Source organism: Ambystoma mexicanum, chromosome 2q (genome assembly GCF_040938575.1).
Source record: "Ambystoma mexicanum isolate Mex_15411 chromosome 2q, UKY_AmexF1_1, whole genome shotgun sequence".
Taxonomy (NCBI): domain Eukaryota; kingdom Metazoa; phylum Chordata; class Amphibia; order Caudata; family Ambystomatidae; genus Ambystoma; species Ambystoma mexicanum.
The window spans coordinates 447,900,814-447,918,082 of record NC_090924.1 but is presented as its reverse complement, the minus strand read 5'-3'; positions in this window follow the sequence as shown (position 1 = coordinate 447,918,082).

Genomic DNA, 17,269 nt, shown 5'->3' with positions numbered 1-17,269 from the left:
GTATATTAGACAGTATATCTTTACGCTACATGACTTTACATTAATAGCCAATTAGACACCTCAAGCCATGAGGTACACGATGGATCTAAATATACTATCAGAAACATACATGTGCTAGCTGCACTATTTACAACACGCAGATATCATGAAGCTTTAATATCTTTACATGCGCAATTAACATCTTAACATTTATATTCTTTATATTTACCAATCATAGTTCACACTCTATGCCATTCATGTTCTAATATTGCCTTTACCAATATGGCCGACTTGGTAATACACGAACGGCCATTTTGTCTACATAACGTTGCCCAGGGCAACGACACGAACCGCGAGCCCCAGACGCTGTTCGGAGTTGATTGAGCAAGACGTTGCTCACAACGCTCCAGGTAAGCCCTACCTTTGCACAATGCGACGCGAAGTCAGATCGCGTATAGACTGATAGCAGCTAATTACACGGAGGAGATAACACGTTTGTTCTCTCCACACCAGGCAGTGCTTCATAGAGAAACACCACACGCGGACAGCACGCGTGGGTTGCATACTGGCATACAGGTTAGTGAAATGTTTAACTAGCCACAGGTATTCTCACACAATATAGTACGACAATTAACACTTTGGCATAGTAAGCACACGCCGCCTAGCTTGACCTCTAAGCACCGTAGTCACCAAAAGGGTTCAACCTGCAATTTTAGTATGTAGTTGATCAGTCCCATTAACTGTTTGAACCATAGAGTAAAATCATTATCTGTGTAAATATTGTATTTTTACTATCTGTAATGATGTATGCCTACTTGTTTGTTTTTTTGTCTCCTTTCTCCAATTTCACTTTTATGTCAAATATTTGTTTGTCCTTGTGGGCGCCCTGTTTGTTAACTATGATTGTTTTGGTTGTTAATTTTTGAACATCTGGTTGTTACACATGATGTACGGATCAATTATGAACTTAAACATTGTAAACCTTCTCAATCCACCTACAATGCATTATAATGTGTGTAGCACTAACCTGGCTCTGACGAAGGATACAATCCGAAATGCATTAGCCGGATGGGTTTTCTGTTTTGCCTCAACTGAGATAATTAGCTTTTTTGGTGAAGTTTAACCAATTAAGCACAATTCTTTATGAGCTTTATAAACACAACAATTGAAAAATTAAAAAATTACACATCTTTGAACTACGATTGAAGTTGGATTTTATCAACTGAATAACGAGCACAAAAGAAATCGATTAACCCTCAGTGGGAATCAAGGGTGTGCGGCCCACACCGAAGGCACTTTTGCCTCGGTCTCTTTTTCTCCATGTTCATTTTCTGTGCCCAACACGGTGGCACATGATAGTGGGCTGCACCCCATTAACATATTTATTTACAAAATAACATTCCATTGGAAACGAAATACACTATTAAGAAAGGAAGCTGTGCACTCTCGCCCCTCTCTCTTATCATTATTTTCACTTCCGTGTAACTATTTGAGAGGAAGCACGCGATTATGTCCTATGAAGAAATTGAAAAACTAACGGACACGAGAGTGACAACTCTAGGTTTCTCAACAGAAGAGGCAAACGCAATCCTAGGCCTAATTAAGGAAACCAGCAGCACACTAAAGGATGCAGATCCCAACAGAAGGATAAAACAACTTGAGCATACCATTCGAAAAACAATTAACCGAAAATTGCACGCAGTGACATTAGGCCGTTATTACAAGGCACAAAGGATCCCAAGAGGTTTACGAATTGGACTTAAACCGACTTTGTGCAAAGAAAGCAAGGAATTTGTACATAAATGGGAGCAGATTCTTAATAAATGCTCTTTGGACTTAATTCTACTTACGATTAAAGAGCTCTCTATGAACATACAGAATCTAGAACAAGAGATACAGATTTTATCTGCTGAAATCACAGATCTTACAAGTAAAGACTCATTGGATGAGATACTAGCAGATATCAACACAAGATTAGAGGGATACAAAACTGATTTGGAAGCAAGAAAAATAAGGAAGTTTAGGCGTGACACGTTTGATTATTTGAGAGACGAAGTCTATACGTGGGCGGACAAATTTCAAAATCAACCTCAGAGGCCACACAATCCCAACCGGAACTCAGAAAACAGCAGTTCAGATACAGATTCTAACAGAGACGAACAGACTGCACAACCTCAACAACAAAGAGCGGAAGGAGACAGTGGTCACAACAGAGCCACCCCGAGTACCAGTACATCAACATCACGACAAACGCCTTTTTTAGACAACCGAGAAGGAAGAAACGAACGAGGAGGGGCAAGAGGAAGGGGCACCGGAGTTCAAACAAGATTCCAAGCACGAGCAACCTAGTGGTCAACATTTCAAACAGAATACTAACTAAACAGGAAGAAGAGGTGTTGCAGAAAGGTCTGAAATTTGTACCGACTTATAATACTAATCTATTCAACACTAAGGTAGAGCTGCATAAATTGACTAGAAAGCTCAAACTCAAAGTTTTCTTTGCGGAAATGGAAAATACTAATTCTTCACCAGAACCACCAGAATTAGTAGAATTCAAACCAAAAAGTACCTTTTCTCCTCCAATTAATGTACCAGCAATCGACATTTTTGAAAAAATGGTTATAACAGATCTTAAAAAGATCAAATATGGAATGACAAAGAACAGAAACCTCAGCAGAGGGGAAATGTCAATTGTTCAGAACCTATACTCTGATGAAAAAATAACCATTAGACCAGCAGATAAAGGGGGTGCATTGGTATTATTAAACACCTCAGATTACGAAAATGAATGCAAAAGACAACTGGACAATCATAAGGTTTACGCCAAAATAGATCACGACCCGACTATGGAAATATTAAAAGATCTAGATGAACTTCTTACAAAAGCAGAAGAAAGAGAGATGATAACACATAAGACAAAGGCCTTTCTATTGAACTTAAAACCAAACATTCCTCACTTTTACTTGCTGCCCAAAATCCATAAAAGTCTTAATAATCCACCTGGAAGACCGATAGTAGCAGCCACAGGAGGGATTTTACAACCACTAGGAACATACATAGACTATTTCTTGAACCCTTTAATACAGAAGACATCTACGTATGTGAAAGACAGTACACATTTTCTGAACATCATAGAAGGAGTCCAACTTATAGAGAACGACATACTTTTCACCATAGATGTGGTTAACCTCTACACAAGCATTCCACATGACTTGGGACAGGAAGCCGTAGAGTGGCTCCTGTTACAGGAAAACGATATAGGAGCAGTGAAAGAATTTATCTTATCACTACTCTCTTTTATTGCAATGAATTCATATTTTGAACATAAGAACGAATTTTACATCCAAACTTCCGGAACAGCTATGGGAGCTACAATGGCACCAGCTTACGCAAATGCGTTTATGCACCAATTCGAAATGACCCATATCTTGCAAAAACCTGAATGGCAGAATAAATTGAAAACATGGGTGCGTTATATAGATGATATATTCGGCATCTGGCAAGGTACAAGAAAAGAACTCAATGAGTTTATAAGTTATATCAACAATATAGACCCGCGTATTCAGTTTACCTCAGAAATTGGCAATCCTGGAATCCATTATCTGGATATCCTGGTGAATGTAAATAACCAACAAATTACTACCTCTTTGTTCACAAAACCTACAGATAGGAACAATCTATTACACCGTATGAGTTTCCATCCACAAAACACTCTGAAGAATTTACCTTATGGACAAATGTTGCGATTAAAAAGAATTATCAGTGATGACAGAGAGTACGAACAAGAACTTGAAAAACTAAGCAAAAAACTTAAAGATAGGGGATACCCGAACGAAGATCTACAGTCAGCAAAAGAAAAGGTACAAACAATAACAAGAACCAGCACTTTAGTACCAAAGGACAAAAAACAATCCCCATCACTTGTATATGTGTCTAAATATTCATCCCAAAGTATGCAGATCAAAAGATGTATAAATAAACATTGGACAATACTCAAAAATGACGAAAGAACTAAGAATCTCTTCTTAGAAACCCCAACGTTTGCTTATCAAAGATCCAGCAACCTTAGGGATTATCTAGTTAACACAAGAGATACCAGAACCAAAAGGATCAAACTAAAAAAGACGGGAACATTTCCATGTTTAAATTGTAGTAATTGTAACAACATTATTAAAGGAGGACTGGTTCCACATCCATACACGGGAGAAAAGATCATGATAAAAAGCTATGGCACCTGCAACACTGAAAACTGCATTTACTGCATACGTTGCCCATGTGGACTTTACTATGTAGGTGAAACAGGGCGTAAACTAAGAATTCGGATGAATGAACATAAATCATGCATACGCAATAAGAACATCAATTCAGCCGTAGCAAGACACTTTAATGCAAAGCAGCACAACATCTCTCAAGTCAAGTTCCAAATTCTGGAAACCCTGGAAATGACAAGCATATATGCTGATCTGAAAAAAAGAAGGCAACAAAGAGAAGCCTATTGGATAGATCGTCTCGATTCTTTGGCACCACGAGGACTCAATGAGGAATTTGATCTCAACTGCTTTCTGTAATAATGTCACTATTTGTTCACCGTGCAATGTCAATAATGAACATGCTAAATTGTCTCATGCTCATGCAATAAGTATAAATCACTACCCGATTTGAAAACACTGTTGCCTTCTGCTAAACTATCTTCAGATAGTTCTTGTAACATTTATTATTTATTATTTAGTATTTATTTTGTATTACCTTTTGTTTATGTATATTAGACAGTATATCTTTACGCTACATGACTTTACATTAATAGCCAATTAGACACCTCAAGCCATGAGGTACACGATGGATCTAAATATACTATCAGAAACATACATGTGCTAGCTGCACTATTTACAACACGCAGATATCATGAAGCTTTAATATCTTTACATGCGCAATTAACATCTTAACATTTATATTCTTTATATTTACCAATCATAGTTCACACTCTATGCCATTCATGTTCTAATATTGCCTTTACCAATATGGCCGACTTGGTAATACACGAACGGCCATTTTGTCTACATAACGTTGCCCAGGGCAACGACACGAACCGCGAGCCCCAGACGCTGTTCGGAGTTGATTGAGCAAGACGTTGCTCACAACGCTCCAGGTAAGCCCTACCTTTGCACAATGCGACGCGAAGTCAGATCGCGTATAGACTGATAGCAGCTAATTACACGGAGGAGATAACACGTTTGTTCTCTCCACACCAGGCAGTGCTTCATAGAGAAACACCACACGCGGACAGCACGCGTGGGTTGCATACTGGCATACAGGTTAGTGAAATGTTTAACTAGCCACAGGTATTCTCACACAATATAGTACGACAATTAACACTTTGGCATAGTAAGCACACGCCGCCTAGCTTGACCTCTAAGCACCGTAGTCACCAAAAGGGTTCAACCTGCAATTTTAGTATGTAGTTGATCAGTCCCATTAACTGTTTGAACCATAGAGTAAAATCATTATCTGTGTAAATATTGTATTTTTACTATCTGTAATGATGTATGCCTACTTGTTTGTTTTTTTGTCTCCTTTCTCCAATTTCACTTTTATGTCAAATATTTGTTTGTCCTTGTGGGCGCCCTGTTTGTTAACTATGATTGTTTTGGTTGTTAATTTTTGAACATCTGGTTGTTACACATGATGTACGGATCAATTATGAACTTAAACATTGTAAACCTTCTCAATCCACCTACAATGCATTATAATGTGTGTAGCACTAACCTGGCTCTGACGAAGGATACAATCCGAAATGCATTAGCCGGATGGGTTTTCTGTTTTGCCTCAACTGAGATAATTAGCTTTTTTGTTGAAGTTTAACCAATTAAGCACAATTCTTTATGAGCTTTATAAACACAACAATTGAAAAATTAAAAAATTACACATCTTTGAACTACGATTGAAGTTGGATTTTATCAACTGAATAACGAGCACAAAAGAAATCGATTAACCCTCAGTGGGAATCAAGGGTGTGCGGCCCACACCGAAGGCACTTTTGCCTCGGTCTCTTTTTCTCCATGTTCATTTTCTGTGCCCAACACGGTGGCACATGATAGTGGGCTGCACCCCATTAACATATTTATTTACAAAATAACATTCCATTGGAAACGAAATACACTATTAAGAAAGGAAGCTGTGCACTCTCGCCCCTCTCTCTTATCATTATTTTCACTTCCGTGTAACTATTTGAGAGGAAGCACGCGATTATGTCCTATGAAGAAATTGAAAAACTAACGGACACGAGAGTGACAACTCTAGGTTTCTCAACAGAAGAGGCAAACGCAATCCTAGGCCTAATTAAGGAAACCAGCAGCACACTAAAGGATGCAGATCCCAACAGAAGGATAAAACAACTTGAGCATACCATTCGAAAAACAATTAACCGAAAATTGCACGCAGTGACATTAGGCCGTTATTACAAGGCACAAAGGATCCCAAGAGGTTTACGAATTGGACTTAAACCGACTTTGTGCAAAGAAAGCAAGGAATTTGTACATAAATGGGAGCAGATTCTTAATAAATGCTCTTTGGACTTAATTCTACTTACGATTAAAGAGCTCTCTATGAACATACAGAATCTAGAACAAGAGATACAGATTTTATCTGCTGAAATCACAGATCTTACAAGTAAAGACTCATTGGATGAGATACTAGCAGATATCAACACAAGATTAGAGGGATACAAAACTGATTTGGAAGCAAGAAAAATAAGGAAGTTTAGGCGTGACACGTTTGATTATTTGAGAGACGAAGTCTATACGTGGGCGGACAAATTTCAAAATCAACCTCAGAGGCCACACAATCCCAACCGGAACTCAGAAAACAGCAGTTCAGATACAGATTCTAACAGAGACGAACAGACTGCACAACCTCAACAACAAAGAGCGGAAGGAGACAGTGGTCACAACAGAGCCACCCCGAGTACCAGTACATCAACATCACGACAAACGCCTTTTTTAGACAACCGAGAAGGAAGAAACGAACGAGGAGGGGCAAGAGGAAGGGGCACCGGAGTTCAAACAAGATTCCAAGCACGAGCAACCTAGTGGTCAACATTTCAAACAGAATACTAACTAAACAGGAAGAAGAGGTGTTGCAGAAAGGTCTGAAATTTGTACCGACTTATAATACTAATCTATTCAACACTAAGGTAGAGCTGCATAAATTGACTAGAAAGCTCAAACTCAAAGTTTTCTTTGCGGAAATGGAAAATACTAATTCTTCACCAGAACCACCAGAATTAGTAGAATTCAAACCAAAAAGTACCTTTTCTCCTCCAATTAATGTACCAGCAATCGACATTTTTGAAAAAATGGTTATAACAGATCTTAAAAAGATCAAATATGGAATGACAAAGAACAGAAACCTCAGCAGAGGGGAAATGTCAATTGTTCAGAACCTATACTCTGATGAAAAAATAACCATTAGACCAGCAGATAAAGGGGGTGCATTGGTATTATTAAACACCTCAGATTACGAAAATGAATGCAAAAGACAACTGGACAATCATAAGGTTTACGCCAAAATAGATCACGACCCGACTATGGAAATATTAAAAGATCTAGATGAACTTCTTACAAAAGCAGAAGAAAGAGAGATGATAACACATAAGACAAAGGCCTTTCTATTGAACTTAAAACCAAACATTCCTCACTTTTACTTGCTGCCCAAAATCCATAAAAGTCTTAATAATCCACCTGGAAGACCGATAGTAGCAGCCACAGGAGGGATTTTACAACCACTAGGAACATACATAGACTATTTCTTGAACCCTTTAATACAGAAGACATCTACGTATGTGAAAGACAGTACACATTTTCTGAACATCATAGAAGGAGTCCAACTTATAGAGAACGACATACTTTTCACCATAGATGTGGTTAACCTCTACACAAGCATTCCACATGACTTGGGACAGGAAGCCGTAGAGTGGCTCCTGTTACAGGAAAACGATATAGGAGCAGTGAAAGAATTTATCTTATCACTACTCTCTTTTATTGCAATGAATTCATATTTTGAACATAAGAACGAATTTTACATCCAAACTTCCGGAACAGCTATGGGAGCTACAATGGCACCAGCTTACGCAAATGCGTTTATGCACCAATTCGAAATGACCCATATCTTGCAAAAACCTGAATGGCAGAATAAATTGAAAACATGGGTGCGTTATATAGATGATATATTCGGCATCTGGCAAGGTACAAGAAAAGAACTCAATGAGTTTATAAGTTATATCAACAATATAGACCCGCGTATTCAGTTTACCTCAGAAATTGGCAATCCTGGAATCCATTATCTGGATATCCTGGTGAATGTAAATAACCAACAAATTACTACCTCTTTGTTCACAAAACCTACAGATAGGAACAATCTATTACACCGTATGAGTTTCCATCCACAAAACACTCTGAAGAATTTACCTTATGGACAAATGTTGCGATTAAAAAGAATTATCAGTGATGACAGAGAGTACGAACAAGAACTTGAAAAACTAAGCAAAAAACTTAAAGATAGGGGATACCCGAACGAAGATCTACAGTCAGCAAAAGAAAAGGTACAAACAATAACAAGAACCAGCACTTTAGTACCAAAGGACAAAAAACAATCCCCATCACTTGTATATGTGTCTAAATATTCATCCCAAAGTATGCAGATCAAAAGATGTATAAATAAACATTGGACAATACTCAAAAATGACGAAAGAACTAAGAATCTCTTCTTAGAAACCCCAACGTTTGCTTATCAAAGATCCAGCAACCTTAGGGATTATCTAGTTAACACAAGAGATACCAGAACCAAAAGGATCAAACTAAAAAAGACGGGAACATTTCCATGTTTAAATTGTAGTAATTGTAACAACATTATTAAAGGAGGACTGGTTCCACATCCATACACGGGAGAAAAGATCATGATAAAAAGCTATGGCACCTGCAACACTGAAAACTGCATTTACTGCATACGTTGCCCATGTGGACTTTACTATGTAGGTGAAACAGGGCGTAAACTAAGAATTCGGATGAATGAACATAAATCATGCATACGCAATAAGAACATCAATTCAGCCGTAGCAAGACACTTTAATGCAAAGCAGCACAACATCTCTCAAGTCAAGTTCCAAATTCTGGAAACCCTGGAAATGACAAGCATATATGCTGATCTGAAAAAAAGAAGGCAACAAAGAGAAGCCTATTGGATAGATCGTCTCGATTCTTTGGCACCACGAGGACTCAATGAGGAATTTGATCTCAACTGCTTTCTGTAATAATGTCACTATTTGTTCACCGTGCAATGTCAATAATGAACATGCTAAATTGTCTCATGCTCATGCAATAAGTATAAATCACTACCCGATTTGAAAACACTGTTGCCTTCTGCTAAACTATCTTCAGATAGTTCTTGTAACATTTATTATTTATTATTTAGTATTTATTTTGTATTACCTTTTGTTTATGTATATTAGACAGTATATCTTTACGCTACATGACTTTACATTAATAGCCAATTAGACACCTCAAGCCATGAGGTACACGATGGATCTAAATATACTATCAGAAACATACATGTGCTAGCTGCACTATTTACAACACGCAGATATCATGAAGCTTTAATATCTTTACATGCGCAATTAACATCTTAACATTTATATTCTTTATATTTACCAATCATAGTTCACACTCTATGCCATTCATGTTCTAATATTGCCTTTACCAATATGGCCGACTTGGTAATACACGAACGGCCATTTTGTCTACATAACGTTGCCCAGGGCAACGACACGAACCGCGAGCCCCAGACGCTGTTCGGAGTTGATTGAGCAAGACGTTGCTCACAACGCTCCAGGTAAGCCCTACCTTTGCACAATGCGACGCGAAGTCAGATCGTGTATAGACTGATAGCAGCTAATTACACGGAGGAGATAACACGTTTGTTCTCTCCACACCAGGCAGTGCTTCATAGAGAAACACCACACGCGGACAGCACGCGTGGGTTGCATACTGGCATACAGGTTAGTGAAATGTTTAACTAGCCACAGGTATTCTCACACAATATAGTACGACAATTAACACTTTGGCATAGTAAGCACACGCCGCCTAGCTTGACCTCTAAGCACCGTAGTCACCAAAAGGGTTCAACCTGCAATTTTAGTATGTAGTTGATCAGTCCCATTAACTGTTTGAACCATAGAGTAAAATCATTATCTGTGTAAATATTGTATTTTTACTATCTGTAATGATGTATGCCTACTTGTTTGTTTTTTTGTCTCCTTTCTCCAATTTCACTTTTATGTCAAATATTTGTTTGTCCTTGTGGGCGCCCTGTTTGTTAACTATGATTGTTTTGGTTGTTAATTTTTGAACATCTGGTTGTTACACATGATGTACGGATCAATTATGAACTTAAACATTGTAAACCTTCTCAATCCACCTACAATGCATTATAATGTGTGTAGCACTAACCTGGCTCTGACGAAGGATACAATCCGAAATGCATTAGCCGGATGGGTTTTCTGTTTTGCCTCAACTGAGATAATTAGCTTTTTTGGTGAAGTTTAACCAATTAAGCACAATTCTTTATGAGCTTTATAAACACAACAATTGAAAAATTAAAAAATTACACATCTTTGAACTACGATTGAAGTTGGATTTTATCAACTGAATAACGAGCACAAAAGAAATCGATTAACCCTCAGTGGGAATCAAGGGTGTGCGGCCCACACCGAAGGCACTTTTGCCTCGGTCTCTTTTTCTCCAACTTTAAGCTAGTTCCCATCCCTCTGTATCAAAGGCAGTGAAATGATATGATATGATATGACATTTATAACGCACCTATACACACGTGTTTAATGGTGCGACGAGCGATCCTACTAGGCGAGGTGTCATGCAGATAGTGCAAGGGAAGGGGGAAAGAGGGAAGTGCGGGGGAAGGGACAGTGCAGTACCTGGGATAATAGAATAAATAACAATAAGTAAAGGTATGGCCAGCTGGTGGCAGTGCAAAGTTAAGTGCAGATATCAAGTGCTGGTAGAGGGACTGTAGGGATAGAGAAAGCAGTCCCCAAGTGTAGGGGTTGCCAGGAAGGCAGTGCAGGTGTGCGACTGGCGGAGATGGGACCTGGGCCCGAGATCAGAGGGTGGCCAAGTAACCAGTGCAATTTCAAATTCAGCCAGGAAAGTCAGCCGGGGAGAGGAGGAAAGAAAGCAGAAGCAAAGAGAAAGGTTTTGAGGTGCTTCCGGAACCGGAGATGATTCTCTTCGAGTTTCAGGGAGGCAGGGAGGCTGTTCCAGAGGGAGGCCCCAGCCGAAGGAAGAGATCCACCACCAACTCGTTGCTTGGAGAAGCGACTGACCCTGAGGGAATTGGAGGCGGATGAGCAAAGAGCTCGAGAATGAAAATATTTAGGGAGAGAGAGTTGAAGGTATTGAGGCCCCAAAAGGCCTTGTGGACAATGCAGAGGGTTTTCAACTTAATCCTTGCAGCCACTGGGAGCCAGTGCAGAGATTTCAGTCCTGGAGAGATACGATCCCTGGGCTTGAGGCCAAGGACAAGTCTTGCAGTCCTGTTCTGGATGAGTTGCAGAGGGCTGAGAGTAGAAGCAGGCAGATTTAGAAAGAGGCTTTTGCAATAGTCCAGGCTAGAGAGAACCAGAGCTCTGGAGACAGTGAGTTTCTGGGGGAAGGAGAGGAAAGGAAGAATACCTCTGAGGAGGTGCAGCTGGTAGTGTGACGTCCTAGAGACATCAGAGATGTGAGGAGAGAAGGAGAGTGTGGAGTCGAAGATGACCCCGAGGTTTGTAGCTTCACAGGTGGGACTAGGAAGAGGGCCAAGAGAGGCTAGCCAGAGAGTGACAGGAAAGGAGGGAGGGGTGTGCCGATGAGGAGAATCCCAGCCTAACTGGCATTAAGGCAGAGATCATTGGCGGCACACCACTCCTGGATGGCGGACAGACAGTCAGAGATGAGAGAAGGAGAGGAGGTTGCTGAAGGTAGCCTGAAAATGAGCTGAGTGTCATCCACATAGCACTGGAAGTTGGGGCAGAGCGCAGCACTGCAGTGGGCAAGAAGTGCCAGGTATTGGTGGAACAGCCAGGGAGAGAGGTTGGACCCCTGGGGTACACCAAAGGTAGAGATAGAGGAGAGGAAGGACCCAAGTTGAACCTGGGAGGGACGATCAGAGAGGAAAGAAGTCAGGCACACCAGGGCCTGACCGGTGATACCCAGTTTAACACAGAGACGGTTGAGCAGGATGGCATGGTTGACCATGTCAAAGGCAGAAGAGAGATCAAGTAAGATGAGGACATATGAGGTTTTGGAATCAATTTTGGAGAGCAGGTCTTCACAGATGTTCAGGCGAGCACTTTCCGTGCTTCTGGCAGCTCTGAAGCCAGACTGATGATCATGGAGACAGCCAACAGATTCAGTGTGAAGACTGAGCTGGGAGATGGGCAGCTTTTCCAGGATTTGCCCAGGAAAGAAGTGATGGAGATTGGGCGATAGTTAGCCGGGCAGGACGGGTTGGCAGAGGGTTTCTTAAGAAGAGGATGCACAAGGGAATGCTTCAGGGGGGAAGGGAAGACTTCAGTGGCGAAGGAGTGGTTGCAGAGGTTGGCCAGGGCGGGAGCCAGGGAGTCAATGTGGTCCTTGATGGTTTTGGAGGAACAGGGATGAACCTGTTTTGACGAGACTTTCATAGATCAGACTTGTCTAGAAACCTCGTCTGGGGAGAACAGGGGAAAGGCAGAGAAGAAGGGAGGAGAGGTGGCTGAAGAAGGGCCAGAAGAAGAGCAGGGAGTAGAGGGAGGAAGGGGAGAGGAGTAGAGAGAAGACAGGATGTCCTGGGTTTTGAAGATGAAATGAGAAGCCAGTGCTGTGCAGGTGGCCTGGGAAGAGACAGGAGAGGTAGAGACTGTGACAGGATTGGCCAGTTCCTTGCAGATTTTAAAGAGTTCAGCCGGGTTGTTAGATGCTGCAGAGACGCAGGCTTGGATGTTAGCTCTCTTCTTGGTGAGGAGAGAGAGACGGTATTGCCTTTGGAGCAGGAGGGAGGCCAGTTTGCATGTCTGGGTCCACTATTTACCGTAGGCGAACCCCTGCAGAGCTGACCCCTTTCAGAGGGTAGAAGTATGTGGTTTTGGCGAGACAGGAAATCCGCTCCCAGCACAATCATCATGGGAACCCTGCACTTTAATCAGGAGTCACAGAGGGCTCAGTTAACCAGAGAGACACTTTGATCTACAACAGACAGGGGGACGGGTGGGACTTCGGTATATCTTGTCATTGCCTTGTCTGTCCTGTTTCATAGCACTGTGGTCCTAACCTCATGCATAACAGAAGATTGTTTGTAGGGACCCCAGATTGGTTCATTAAGGTGGGCTTAGCCTGCACCAATCATTGGCTTCAAATAGGGCTGAACCCCTGACTTAGCAGATCATCTGAAGACTTTGAAAGGAGTAAGAAGAAGAACTCGTTTGGAGCCGGGCTGAAGGTACAGTCTACATTACATCTTCCGCCAGTGAAGGAAGGCCAGGAGTTCCAAAAGGGAAGCAAGATCCCTCCCCTAAACATCTCGCAGGGAATAGAGGGAGATACTGGACTCAAAGGACCTTCCAGCAGCTCCAGCACCGGTACCCAGCCAACATACAGCGTGCCCTGCTAGGTTCTGGCAGCAAGCTTCCTAGGTGGGAAGTGCCGGAGAGTATCTGAAATAAGGACAAGGCATCTGCCTTGAAAGGATGATACAAGCCCTGCGAAGAAGATAGGAGGAGTTCCACACACGCATCATCCAGTGTACATCTTTTAAGGACATTTTCGAGACAGTCGAGTCCTCAAACTGCATCCGGCTACACCACTGACTGTTGTCACACCGCAGTCACCATAGCCGTCCGAGACGTCCTCTGACACATAGTGCATTTGTTACAAAACCTACTGAAACTGTGGTCTTGTGTCTTAGCGATGCCCTGAATGCCTGATGTCTGGTGTGAATATGCTGGTTTCAGCAGCGTTCCTCTTAAGGGCCTTTGTCAAAAAGCTGATAGCCGGTTTGACAAACACCCTTGGCATTGTTCTCAGACTCGCCCTTGCCGATTTTTGGGTTTGCCTTTATCTGATCTTCTACAACTTCTCGCTCATTTAATGCTTTTTTGTCCTCACTTCCCATCTCCTCTAAAAGCCTCTCGCATTGGTAATTTGTGCCACCTTTGCCTGACCCGCCTCCACCTTTCCCTTGATATGTCCCGTAGACCCCTCTTTCCTCACTCCTTCCGCAACCTACCTTTCACCTCTTTTTATGATTTTCTTCCTAACCTCTACGGACCCACTCACTTCTTCTTTCTCTTTCCTTCCCCCACCAACCGCCTTCTTCTCCACTTCTCTCTCCATCTCTATCTTCCTCCTTCCGCCTTCTCCTGTGATGTACCTCCCAAGCTCTCTTGCCACACTCTATTATCCTTCCCCTCTCGCTCCCCCTCCTACAGCCCCTTTATCCACACCGTCCACTATCTCTTTCTGCCCCCTTCTGCCTGCTGTCAATCCCCATCCACCTCTGCAACCCTCTTGCCATTTCCTGACACAGTTGCCCATGTAAACCTGCCTGCTCACTTTTTAGGGTATTAGCCTCTCCAATGTTGCTGTCCAAATCCTAAGTGGAGAACCTGCAAGTGTTGATTGGGGTTGTTAGGGGATTGGATCTGCATTCCCTCTCCTCGTTTGACTGATGCCACCCTGACTTCTGCTCTCGCTCTTAGTCTGACCGCGACTATGCTGACTCTCTTCAGATGCCTATGGCATGCTTCCCAGGAGCGCCTCAGCTCCACTAAGACTGGAAGGTGTTCTACTTGTCCGAGGCCACCGCAAAGGGGGTTCACAGCCCAACGGGACCTCAGTATATGAGCTCTGGCTAGCATCTAAGAATCCAGTAAAGTGGCATGTACATGGTAGATGTGTGCACTGCGAGGTCATGTGACAAGGTGAGGTGTTTCTGTGTATTCCCTCTAAGACCTGCATCCACAGCAAGTGGTGGAACCATACCCTCATTATCACCTCATCCACCTCCCAGGCACAACCAGTGGGCTTTGTCACACACGCAAATTCAATTTGCTAATCATTAACACTTTCTAGCTTTTAAAATAGCAAATACAAAGTATTTCCCTTTCTTGCACCCACCTACCATGCCCCCTCGATGGAGGCCTTCATCACTTTGCATTTGAATTGTGAGGATCAATTGAATATGAACATACCTAATTACATAAGCAGCGGGACATACTGGAACACCTGCAGCTGGTGAAGAAGGTGTCTGACCTGAGTTGCATGGACAGAGAACAATAAACATGTTCTTGGGACTCTGCAATTGCTGCCAGGGCCAGGCAATGTCGTTTCGAAGCTGCTGTTCATGATTTCTTATACTATTTATGAAACAAGCCTCTCCTTTGCATTAGCACCTGCTAATAAGCAGGAGTATTCCACAGGAAACCATTAGTGAGCTACTGCAAAGTGTAATTTTGCAGGCAGTGTTTAATTTTTGCCAAAGTGGAGGATAAAAGAGTAAAGACACCCTGCATTCCACCTCACACAACTTGAAAGTTGCATGCAGGGGGCCCAACAGCATGCACGTGTTATCCTTGGCGATCTCCCGCACATACAATTTGCTCTTGACTTAAAGGGACACCTGAAATTGAATATTGTCAATCAGTCCCTGCAATCCAAATTTCTCGCTAAAGCATCACATAGCATCACATGTTGCATTGATTCTTCCTTGTAGCAGGAGTCACTGCTTGCTGGAGCACAACCAATGACTGACATCATGAGCACATTGATTTGTGGTGCAAAAATCCCCATTTGCGGTAGAAAGTTGGCAAGGTGGCAACGTCAGGAGGCTTTTATTGTCACAAGGGTTGACCGACACATACAAAAAGAGGATAATGACGTAACAAATTCACATTTAGAAAATTTGATTCTTCACTTGTTCAGTTAAGCTGTGCACGATTACTCCTCGCTTTCTGTTTTCTGAGGACAAATCAAAGTTAAATTAAGCAATTAGTTGGCATTCACTGATAAAAGTCAAACAATTTAAATCATTAGTGATTGAATTAACCAAACTATAGGAACAATGTAGGTTTACTGAAAATCAATGTAAATGCTGAAATGTGATCTTTCTGAAAATGCTTTTTTTATTCATTGCTGTCTGCATGCATTCACTCTCTAGTTACATCAATGTCAATATGCCCGCTTACATTTGGGCATGAATTTGAAAATTCCCATCAAGACCTAGCTTGTCTGCTTTCGTGGTATAGAAGTGTCGTTTTTTAATATGTTGTTTATTGAATTTAATGACAGAGTTTTTTTGACATTCTACATTGGGCGATTATTGGCCTCATTTTCTGGTTGGCAATCAACAAAATCTCTTTTGGACCAATCTGCACTAAGACCAGAGCCACTCCTAAACCCAATTCTACCTTTATGTTATTCTCTTCAGAAAGTCCTGCATCCAAACACCTTGGCATTGCATCCTCGGCTTCTTGGTCGTTTCTGTACAGTCCTGTCCCATTTAGACACTGCTAGTCACAACCCAGGTATTGTAGCACGCCTCATATTTCACCTAGAAGTTTGCCCAACTTTAAAGATTGGGCTTAGATATTCCCAAACATTTCCACATCTCCATATTGGGATTGGCTCGATCATACATCCTGGGCCCAGACCTACTCCAGGCATCCAGCTCCTTGCGTTTTTTTAGGAGTGCATTGCCTTCACCTCTGGGGGTGCCTGTGCTCGCTCTATAGCCGTTGAGAAACCTTAACGTGCCACCCTGCACCCTTGGTTGCAACATTCCATGTAGAAATAGAGGTTTACAGAGGTCCAGAGGACTGTGAACGTGTGTGTGCATGCTTGTCACAGATATGACTAGGTGGCAATGTCGGATTGTCATTGAACTATTGCGAGGCCTGACATTCCTCTGCCTGACGTGGCCTAACTAGGACATGCCATTTGTATCCACGGGTGGTCCTATCTACTTCTCTTCATTGCATAAACTCCCTGTACACCTGGTTGAAAACATATGGTTGGTGTCAGATATGTTTTAGGGCTGAAGTCCTTCTGCCTTATGGTGCTCATTCGCCAGCGCCCTCTTTCTTGGCCAAAATGTGGGCTTTGTGATGTAACCTCTTTATCGGGCTAGGAGCTGGGAATATATGTGTGTCTCGGGAGGATAGCTTAGGGGCAAGGTACTCACCTCGTCCCGGGAAGATAGCTTAGGGGCA